Here is a 12,136-nt window from a genome sequence, read left to right as displayed (position 1 = left end):
TGGCATATGTGGAGTGTGTTATGTTGTTATTTGGGTGTCCATGACATAACATCCATTGGCAGTACATGTGAGACACAGGCTTTTGGCAGAGGCCTATGGGCCATTAGGTGCTGCTGCGGGACAGATGTGGCAGGCTGTTACATTCTGTCAGTCCTACAGTCTCAGACCACCATACAGTATATTCCCCTGGGGTGACAGGATAGGTGTGCTAGGTGTTAATGCCAATACCTTCTATCAGTCTTGATCAGGTGGTGTGGATGCTGGCAGGGTGCTACCTACGGCTAAGGGCACACCTATTGCCATATACAGGTGGGATCATATTGTACCCATTCCCCACAGCAGGGATACGACCACAGGACCTGTACTGATTAGCTAGACAGGGAGACCGAGCTAGTAAAGATGTGCAGCAGGTAAGGGTGATAAAGGATAATGAGGGAAATGTACTCACAAGTGTGGAGAGTGTGTTGAGCAGATGGAAAGAGTACATTGAGGGGTTGATGAATGAAGAGAATGAGAGGGAGAGAAGGTTGGATGATGTGCGGATAGTGAATCATGAAGTGCAGTGGATTAGCAAAGAGGAAGTAAGCATAGCTATGAAGAGGATGAAGAATGGAAAGGCTGTTAGTCCAGATGACATACCTGTGGAAGCATGGAGGTGTTTTGTTGAAATGGCAGTGGAGTTTTTAACTAGATTGTTTAATTAAATCTTGGAAAGTGAGAGGATGCCTGAGGAATGGAAAAAAAGTGCTTTGGTACTGATTTTTAAGAATAAGGGTGATGTGCAGAGCTGTAGTAACTACAGAAGGATTAAACTGATCAGTCACAGCATGAAGTTATGGGAAAGAGTAGTGGAAGCTAGGTTAAGAAGGGAGGTGATGATTAGTGATCAGCAGTATGGTTTCATGCCAGGAAAGAGCACTACAGATGCGATGTTTGCTCTGAGAGTGTTGATGGAGAAGTACAGAGAAGGTCAGAAGGAGTTGCATTGTGTCTTTGTGGATTTAGAGAAAGCATATGACAGGGTGCCTAGAGAGGAGTTGTGGTATTTTATGAGGAAGTTGGGAGTGTCAGAGAAGTATGTAAGAGTGGTACAAGATATGTACGAGGGTAGTGTGACAGCGGTGAGGTCTGAGGTGGGAGTGATGGATGCATTTAAGGTGGAGGTGGGATTACATCAAGAATCAGCTCTGAGCCCTTTCTTATTTGCAATGGTGATGGACAGGTTGACAGACGAGATCAGACAGGAGTCCCCGTGGACTATGATGTTTGCAGATGACATTGTGATTTATAGTGAGAGTAGGGAACAGGTGGAGGAGACCCAGGAGATGTGGAGATATGCTCTAGAGAGAAGAGGAATGAAGGTCAGCAGGACTAAGTATATATGTGTGTGAATGAGAGGAAGGATAGAGGAATGGTGAGGATGCAGGGAGTAGAGGTGGTGAAGGTGAATGAGTTTAAGTACTTGGGATAAACAGTTCAGAGTAATGGTGAGTGTGGAAGAGAGGTGAAGAAAAGAGTACAGGCAGGGTGGAGTGGGTGGAGAAGAGTGTCAGGAGTAATTTGTGACAGACGAGTACCAGTAAGAGTGAAAGGGAAGGTCTACAAGAGGGTAGTGAGACCAGCTATGTTTTACGGGTTGGAGACAGTGGCATTGACAAAAAGGCAGGAGTCAGAGCTTAACATGGCAGAGTTGAAGATGTTAAGATTTGCACTGGGTGTGACGAGGATGGACAGGATTAGGAATAAGTATATTAGAGGGTCAGCCTGGATTGGAAGGTTTGGAGACAAAGCCAGAGAGGCAAGATTACGTTGGTTTGGACATGTGCTGAGAATGGATGCAGAGTATATTGGGAAAAAGATGCTAAGGATGAAGCTGCCAGATAACAGGAAAAGAGGAAGGCCTAAGATAAGGTTTATGGATGTGGTGAGAGAGGATATGCAGGTGATTGGTGTGACAGAGCAAGATGCAGAAGTCAGGAAGAAATGGAAACAGTTGATCTGCTGTGGTGACCCCTAACGGGAGCAGCTGAAAGAAGAAGGGATACGACCAGAGAGATACCTGTGGGTGGTGTTTGCGTGAGCTGGATGAATGTGTGCTATGGACACTACTTAGATCTGACACACAGATATGCATGGGGCATTCCAGTTATGCTAGCATGTGCAGGCACATCAGCTGTTTCCCAATACATCAGTCCTACCTCCTTTGTGATTTGCACGTGTTCGGGCAGACAACACCGGTATCCCCTACTACAGGACCAGATAATGTGATGCATACCTGTATGTACAATTCTAAGGGTGTTTCCATTTCACAGTGCCACAAAATATATACTGTATGTCTGGGGTACTTTCCCCTGTGTTCTGCTTGTATATCTAGCTCAACAGCCATGCCATGTCAGTCTTTCAGATGGTGACACGTATACATACATTTACAATGGCTTACTGTTAGCATGTGTTATACTGGTGGGAATTGTCTTTGGCACTGCAGTTGTGAGGACTTGTCCCTGTCATCAGCAGTAGTGAGCAATGGCCACCAAGTCTTACCTCAACATGCATACATACTGACCACTCTCACACAATATGAAACACACACAAATCTAACACACACATACCTGCATATTGTGCAAGTGCTACAAACTATCCTGCTACCTTGACCACCTCTGGGCATCTGTGCTCCACACCTGACTGTTACGACTTGTGCACATCAGATTGGGGGGGGACACACCATACTGTTACTACATTTCTAAATAGGTTTGGGGGGGCACACCTGACTGTTACTACATTTCTATGCAGGACTGGGGGAGGGGGCACACCTGTCTGTTTCTACATTTCTACACAGTGGTTGTGAGGGGGCACACCTGACTGTTACTACATTTCTATGCTGGATTGGGCGAAGGGGCACACCTGACTGTTTCTACATGTCTACATAGGAGTGAGGGCACACCCAATTGTTACTACATTTCTTCATAGGATTGTGGGTGGACACCTGACTGTTTCTACATTTCTACACAGGATTGGGGGGCAAACCTGACTATTTCTACATTTCTTCACAGGATTGGGGGGGCACACCTGACTGTTTCTACATTTCTACACAGGATTGGGGGGCACACTTGACTATTTCTACATTTCTTCACAGGATTGGGGGGCATACCTGACTGTTTCTACATTTCTTCACAGGATTGGGGGGGGGCACATCTGACTGTTTCTACATTTCTACACAGGATTGGGGGCACACCTGACTGTTACTACATTTCTACACAGGAGTGGGGGGCACACCTGACTGTTTCTACATTCCTACATAGGATGGGGGGCACACCTGACACTTGTACACATTTGTTATGACTGTACTGGTATGTCAGGTACTCCATTTCATTCTGTATTCTAACCTATCATGCTGAGTAGAGGCATATCAGTGTATTATAGGTCTTAGCTTTGATTGACCTTCATATTTATTTCTGACTTCCTACCCTTCAGAACTAACATCCAGCTGCCTGACCTGCTGTAGTCTGTCTGTGTAGGCCGGAGAGGAGGTTACCCACAGGCATCATTCAGGGGCCATACCACAGCCTTTGTTTGTGTTTGTGTACACTTGTCCTGCTGGCTGAGACTGTTGTTGGGTATGTGATTCTCCCTGACTGGCATGTGTGAGTCATATGGACGCACATGTGGCTCAGCACATTTCCTGCAGTGGGTTTTGTCACCCTGTGTAGTACTCGCTACTATGGTGATGCCAGTATTTGTTACAGATCTCATGGTGCCACTGTAGGTGTCTACTATCTGCTTGCATACCATTCAGCCACCCGATTCCTTTGCATGCTCATATCCAAACCATAGATACAGATAACAACACATTCTACTCCATTCAGCAAGTAGGTTGAGTGACTTACCTTGTGGGTGTCCCAGTATTGAGGGTGGTGCTGCAGGACTGCCTATGTTGGATGCACATAGTACACTCCCTACACATGGTTGAGCACAGGTAGTGTCATGTTTGGCATCCCTTTTACTGTATGTGCGAGGCAGAGAGAGAGAGAGAGGTGTCATTCCCTGGGTCCCTCCTGTGTCAGTGTATGTGCTATGCGTTGCCTCTTTGCCAAGGCCAGGGCATACTGGGCACGCCTCCTTCTGCCTACTGGGGAAGGCTGAGGTTGCTCCTCCTCCGAGTCACTCTGTGCCTGTGTAGGCTTTGGCAATGATGGAAGGTTGTGTGGCCCTGCCTCGTACTGTTCCTGCTGCAGCTATTTCCGCAGGATCATATTGTGTAGCATGGCACATACAATGACAATTTGGGTACATGTAGCTGGTGAGTACTGCAAGGCTCCACCGGATGTGTCCTGGCACCGGAATCATGACTTGAGCATCCCAAACACATGCTCTATTATAATTCTGGTCTGTGAGTGTGCCTCATTATGGAGTTCTTGTTTGGGTGTGTGTGTATTTCTGAAGGGTGTCATCAGCCACGGCTCCAGTGCGTAACCAGCATTCCCCACTAGGTGTCCATAAGGGATGTCTCCATTGGCAAATCTCTGGTACAGCTGCATCAGATGCCAGATGTGGGAATCGTGATAGCTTCCAGGGCAGCCAGCACACATATTCATTATTATGCCCTGGACATCACACACGACCTGGCAGTTGATGGAGGGGAAGCCCTTGTGGTTGATGTCGACCCTAGCTCACTCACCAGGTGGTACTTTGATGCATATGTGCATGCAGTATTCTGCTATTTGGTGGAATAGTTGCATATTGCTAGCCAACGCCTCACAGGTTTTGGGGAAATATATGTGCTCACCAGTATGTGCTGACATGGCATCCAGGAATTGGTGGAGTACCCTGGATGCTGATGCCTTGAGATACTCATCACATCCCCAGTTGGCCTTTGGAAGGTACCTGTAGCTAGTATTCTTAGGCCTACACATACCTTGGTATCCACTGGGATGGGTTCCCCTCTGATAGTTCTGTGTGTCAGGTGTCCGGCACAGCTCAACAATTTGCTGTAGGAGGTCCCTGTCCACCCTAAAGCACTCCACTATCTCCAGCTCATGTAGCCTCTGGTAGGTTACCCTGGGTCCATACACTCTTCTCCATCTCCTCACTGTGGGTTGGTTGACAGCATTCACATCCTCACCACCCTAAGCCTCATTCACATGTTGTAGGATAGCTATTGCAGCCCCTATCATTTTGTTGTTTTGCTTGTTAAAACTTTCCTGCTTGTATACACCAGTGGTGTGGAGTATGGGAAAAACCAGAGGGAAAGGTGTTTGCATAGTTTATAGTAGTGTTCCGGGCTGGGCTGGTCTGCTGCCTGTGTAATTGGCTGATTCTGATACATTTCACCTGCCAGCTATGCTAGTTCTCCTAGTGCAAACACAGTGCTCAAATGTGCACAGAACTGCTATTTCCTGCTTTACTTTTTTTCCTTTAAAACCCAGTGTGCATTGTGCACACCTGCTTAGGCAATTTAAAGAGTGCTAGGCTGTGCTAAGATAGGAGCAGTCCTGAGCCACAGGGCTCCAATCTGCTTACAGTATGCATGACACACCTCCCTATGATGTCAGCTAACTCCTAGGCTTGCACCAAGCTATTTCTGCTATTACAATGGTGGGAGCAGCCTAGCATGCAGGGGAAATCTGGGATTCACTATCATTCCCCTCATTTGCATAGGATTGCCTGCTAATGTATAGTTACATGTCCCACACTGAGCCTCCCCCATTAGCAACACTATTCATTGGCCATGTTGTCTTCTACCTGCCATTGACATTGAGTATAATGGCAGAATAGTGATTTTGGTTAGAATGCTTATTTTAGCCACCGGATTCTCAAAAGCTTGCATGGAGTGTAAGATGAGTGCAGGAGCCCATGCAGGCAATATGTCTACCGTGCGATCCAGGAACAGCTGGCAGGGGCATGCACGAGAGCTCCAGCACTAATCCTGCATGGACTAAGCCCTGGTATGCAAATCACCTCATTTGCAGGATAAGTCCATGCAAATGATGTGATTTTGCAATCCAGGAAGCTTGCAATAGTCTGTGCAAGACTAGTGCAAGCTGCAGAAATGTTCTAGGTTAGTAGCAGAGTACATTTTTGCAAAATCAAAAACGGAGCTATGACAGCTCCAGATAAAGGCTGCATATCACTGAGCAAGCATGCCAATGGCCAAGTATAAGGCCATTGGCATTTCAAACTGTTTCAAAAATAAAAAAAATCAACTTTTATTTTTCTTTTGCCGATCTCGGCTGTTTAAGCATAGGGCAGTGGCAGGCAAACGAGATTGGGGGGAAAATAAAAAAAATAATGGAAAATGAGCATTCTAACTAAAAGCAGTATTCTGCCATGCAAGTCAATGGCAGGTGTAAGACAGCCTGGCCAGTGAGTAATGGTTGCTAAGGGGGGAGGCTCAGTGTGGGACATGTAACTATGCATTAACAGGCAATCCTATGCAAATGAGGGGAAGGATAGTGAATCCCAGATTTCCCCAGGGTGTGAGGCAGGTCCCAAGAGTGTAAGAGTATAAATAGCCGGGTGCAAGACTAGGATATAGGTGACATCATGGGGTGTGTGTGTGTCAGGCATACTGTAAGTGGATTGGAGCCCTGTGGCTCGGGACTGCTCCTTGCTTAGCACAGCTAAGCTAGAGGTGTGTCCAAACTGCCTAGCACTCTTTACAAAGTGTAAGTGGGTGTGTGCACAGCGCACTGGGTTTTACAGGAAGAAAAAGGAAGTTACACCAGGAAATAGCAGCTCTGTGCACATTTGAGCACTCCATTTGTGCAGCGTGCACACAGGCTTAAACAGGGAGGCAATGGGAAGGGAAAACAGCAACAGGAAGGTAATCAAGGAGAACTAGCTTAGCTGACAGGTGAAATGTATCAGAAACAGCCAATTACACAGGCAGCAGCCCAGCCCAGCACACCACTATAAACTATGCAAACACCTTTCCCCTTGTTTTTCCCAAAACCTCTGCCCCACCAGTGTATACAGACGGGGAAATTTTACAAAACGAAAGCAAGAGAAAAAATGTTAGGAGCTGCTTTTGCTATCATAAACCAGCATGTGCAAGAGGCTGAGGGTGGTGAGGATGTGAATGCTGCTGAGCAACCCACAGTGAGGAGACGGAGAAGAGTGTACAGACCCAGGGTAACCTACCAAGGGCTGCATGAGCTGGAGATAGTGGAGCACTATAGGGTGGACAGGGACATCCTACAGCAAATTGTTGAGCTGTGCCGGCCACGCCTCACACTCAGAACTAACAGAGGGAAATCCATTCCAGTGGATACCAAGGTAGGTGTAGGCCTAAGAATACTAGCTACAGGTATCTTCCAAAGGTCAACTGGGGATATGATGGGGATTTCACAGGCATCAGCATCCAGGGTACTCCACCATTTCCTGGATGCCATGTCAGCACATGTCGGTGAGCACATATATTTCCCCATCACCCGTTAGGCATTGACCAGCAATATGTGTCTCTTCCACCAAATAGCAGAATACCCTGAGGTAGTGGGTGCAATAGACTGCACACATATACGCATTAAAGCACCACCAGGTGAGCGGGGTAGGTTCTACATCAACCGCAAGGGCTTCCCCTCCATCAACTGCCAGGTCATGTGCGATGTCCAGGGCATAATAATGAATGTGCGTGCTGGCTGCCCTAGAAGCTACCACAATTCCCACATCTGGCATCTGATGCAGCTGTACCAGACATTTGCCAATGGGGACATCCCACACGGTCACCTAGTGGGGGATGCTGGATACGCACTGGTGCCATGGCTGATGACACCCATCAGAAATGCACCCCCCCCGAACAAGAACTCCATAATGAGGCACATGCACAAACACAAATCATAATAGAGCATGTGTTTGGGATGCTCAAGTCACGGTTCTGGTGCCTGGACACATCTGGTGGAGCCTTGCAGTACTCACCAACTACATGTACCCAAATTGTCCTTGTATGTGCCAAGCTACACAATATGATCCTGTCTAAACAGCTGCAGCAGGAACAGCACAGGGCAGGGCCACACAGCCCTCCACCATTGCCAAGGCCTGCACAGGCACAGAGTGACTCGGAGGAGGAACAACCTGGGCCTGCCCCAGTAGGCAGAAAGAAGTGTGCCCAGTATGCCCTGGCCTTGGCAAAGAGGCAATGCATAGCACATGCACTGACAGTACGGCCCAGGGAATGACCTCTCTCTGCCTCACACATACAGTAAAAGGGATGCCAAATATGACACTACCTGTGCAAAACCATGTATAAGGAGTGTACTATGTGCATCCGACATAGACAGCCCTGCAGCACCACCCTCAATACTGGGACACCCACAAGGTAAGTGACTCATACATGCCAGTTGGGAGGGCACATACCCAACAACAGTCACAGCCAGCAGGATAGGTGTAGACAAACACAAACAAATGCTGTACTATGGCCTCTAAATGAGCCCTATGGGTAACCCCTCCATCAGGCCTACACAGACAGACTACAGCAGGCCAGGCAGTTGGGTGTAAGTTGTGAGGGCTAGGAAGTCAGAAGCTAATATGTAGGTAGTTAAAGCTAAGATCTGTAGTACACTGGTATGCCTCTAGCCAGCATGATAGGTAAGACTACAGACTGAAATGGTGTACCTGACATACCCGTACAGTCCTAACAAATGTGTAAAAGTGTCAGGTGTGCCCCACCATCCTATGTACACTTATAGTAACAGTCAGGTGTGCCCCCCTACTCCTGTGTAGAAATGTAGAAACAGTCAGGTGTGTCCCCCCCGCTATGCAGAAATGTAGCAGCAGTCAATGCCAAATGACCAATGTATACCCTGCAGACACAGCATGCTACCTGTCAGTGTACAACACAAAGGTCAGCACCGCAGTACAAACTACCTGGACTTGATCCACACATGCAATATAGATGGCCATACTGGGCATGCTCACACACAGAGGAATGAAAGCAATGTCAGTCAACGACATACTGAAAGGTCATACTGAGCATGCTCACACACTTAAACACATGAAGGCCCTGTCTGCAAACACCAGCGGACCAGACATATCTGGCAATTGCAGTTCTTAGTGCAGACACATGTCAGTAAGCACCACTCCTGCCTTGCACACACAGTGGATAGGAATACAGACATATATGTAAGGACAACACACTATAATAAGCCAAAGGTAGATGGACATAGATGTGTGGAACAGGGTGACCGTGACAAGGAGCCATCTAGGCCTGTCCCACCCAGCACACAGCCAAAGGGCCCCAAACACATGAGGTGCAGGTGTCACTCACTGCAGATACTAGCCACCAGTATCTGTCAGCATGACAGACTATGTGGTGCATGTGACAGCTGTGCAACATAACTGTACAAGGAAGTAGTCACCTAGTAGCTGTATATATGTACCTGTGAAATATGACCCTGTGTGTGCTCGCATGTGACATGTCAACCCCTACATGAATGGGTTACGGCCCATGCACATACCGCCCTCCCCATAGCAGTATCATGACAAGCCTGCTGAGGTCATCCAATGTGAAATACACCTTTGGGAGAGGGTTAGCTCAGTAATCCCCATGGCGTGTCCCATAACTGCATGCTGCTGTAGTGATAAAGTAGTTAGGTAGTAGTTCTAACCTCAGACTTGGCAACTGTGTGAGTGTGACTTTGTGTGCATGTCTCTCTGACTATTTAGAGAGAAATGCTTTTTAGGCTACTCACACTCCATACAATTCATATACTCAACTTTGGCAAGGCTGCTGATGTCACTCACCTAGAAATAAACCTCTGGGAAAACCATAGCCAAGTAATCTCCGTAGCACATCCTGTAACTGCATACTGCTATAGTGTGATAAAATAGCGAAGTAGGTGATTTAACCCCAGACCTGGCAACTGTGTGTGTCTGACTCAACTCTGGCAAGGATGCTGATGTCACTCACCTAGCAATACACCTCTTGGAAAGTCATAGCGCAGTAGTCTCCGTAATGGGTCCTGTAACTGCATACTGCTGTAGTGTGATAAAGTAGTTAGATTAGGTGGTCTAACCCCAGACCTGGCAACTGTGTCTGTTTGTGTGTGAATCTGTGTGTGTCTGACTGAGTAGAGAGTAATGCTTTTTAGGCTATTCACACTCCGTACAATTCATATACTCAACTTTGGCAAGGCTGCTGATGTCACTCGCCTAGCAATACACCTCTGGGAAAGTCCTAACCTAGTAATCTCTGTAGCGCGTCCTGTAACTGTGCACTGCTGTAGTGTGATAAAATAGTTAAGTAGGTGTTCTAACCCCAGATCTGGCAACTGTGTGTCTGACTGAGTAGAAAGTAATGCTTCACTGGAACCCATGATAACACTCTGACATACCCTCCATCACAAATTGACCAGGACTGCAATACAACCCCTTGTCCATCCCAAGAATGCTACTACAGGGATATGCATCTAATGCACATGCCACAGGCAAAGTAGGGTGATGCATTGTCATGCCTCTCTTATGGGCAACAACATCACTATCCCTAATACTGTGTGGCAATGCGTATTGTAATAGGAGTATGTGGCCTCGGAATGCTGTACCCTACATATATATACACACACATGCACACATACACACACTTTCCATAAATTGCTTGTACATATCCAAGATGGATACCTGACATCTGCACATCTGTACAGGGACTGACAGACATCAGTTCGCCAACTAGCTATGCAGTAGGATGAATGTGTTGACAGATAGAAGTTTGACACCGATAGGTATGCCATTACTACATGATGGCAACCCTCACTGACATGTGCTGTACAGACAGTAGTCTAAAGTTATTTTCCACATGTCAGATCATTATCCAGTAGGAAATATATAATGTGACACACCTCACACACCAGGAACATGACAGTGAGGACTCAGAGTCCATCTATGCATGCAGGGGTGTTTGTTGCCAGTACTACATTTAGCAATCTACTCTTGCTTGGGAAAGCACTGTTGTTTTTCCAATACATCTGTCAGTAGACATATTGAATAGTATTAAACAATTGTTGTGACTTCTACAATTGTATAGTACTTGTTAGTGATATTACTGTTGCATCATATATGTTGTTATATCTAAATATACACATCAGATACATATGGTGTTATACATCTGGGAAGGTATACACAACAGTAATGTTTACACATGGCAAGGATATGGATATATACATATACATATGTAGATATATGTCTACATGTACATACACATATATATTCATATATATGTATTTATACATATCTGTATAGTGCATCATATATATGACCATATATAGATCTCTCTGTATAAATATATATATATATATATATATATATATATATATATATATATATATATATGGTTCTACCTCACATAAACGAAACACCAAAACACCGACAACGCAATCACCGAAACCACATAACCGACAGTACAAAAACATGAAATTCCACATGCCCGACAACGAAATAACCGACGGTACACAAACACGAAACCTCATGCACTTCACACACCACAATCAACAAACAAAACACATTCTCCGTCCAAAAACCACATACACAACACAAGCACACCAAAATCCCTACAAACCCACACTAAACCACACATACACAACTACCTACAACCCTGACCCAAACCTAACCCTAAGGTCCGTCACTACCGCACACTTACCTGACCCGCCCCTAACCCTAACTCACTTATCCCGCCGCTAACCCAAACACAATCACTACCGCACACTTACCTGACCCACTCCCTAACCCTAACTCACTTATCCCGCCCCTAACCCAAACACAATCAGTACCGCACACTTACCTGACCCGCCTCCCTAACCCTAACTCACTTATCCCCTTAACCCAAACACAATCACTACCGCACACTTACCTGACCCGCTCCTAACCTAACTCACTTAACTCACCCCTATCCACACTTACCTTACTCGCACCCCTAACGTCCGTCACTACCGCATACACAGCCTTTTCCCATTTCGCATCCTCGGCCGGTGCTTTCATCCGTCGGGTCGGTCTTCTGCTTGTCGATCTTCTAGGTCCCGTCCCGTCGGTCTTCTGTGCTGTCGATCTTCTGGGGCTCGCAATTTCCGTGTCGATGTTCCCGCGTGTCGTTGAAGTGAGGTAGAACCATATATATATATATATATATATATATATATATATATATAAATATATA

The sequence above is a fragment of the Protopterus annectens genome, chromosome 1.part0 (assembly GCF_019279795.1).
Source record: "Protopterus annectens isolate FY-2018-M chromosome 1.part0, PAN1.0, whole genome shotgun sequence".
NCBI lineage: Eukaryota > Metazoa > Chordata > Ceratodontiformes > Protopteridae > Protopterus > Protopterus annectens.
This window is presented reverse-complemented; position numbering follows the sequence as displayed.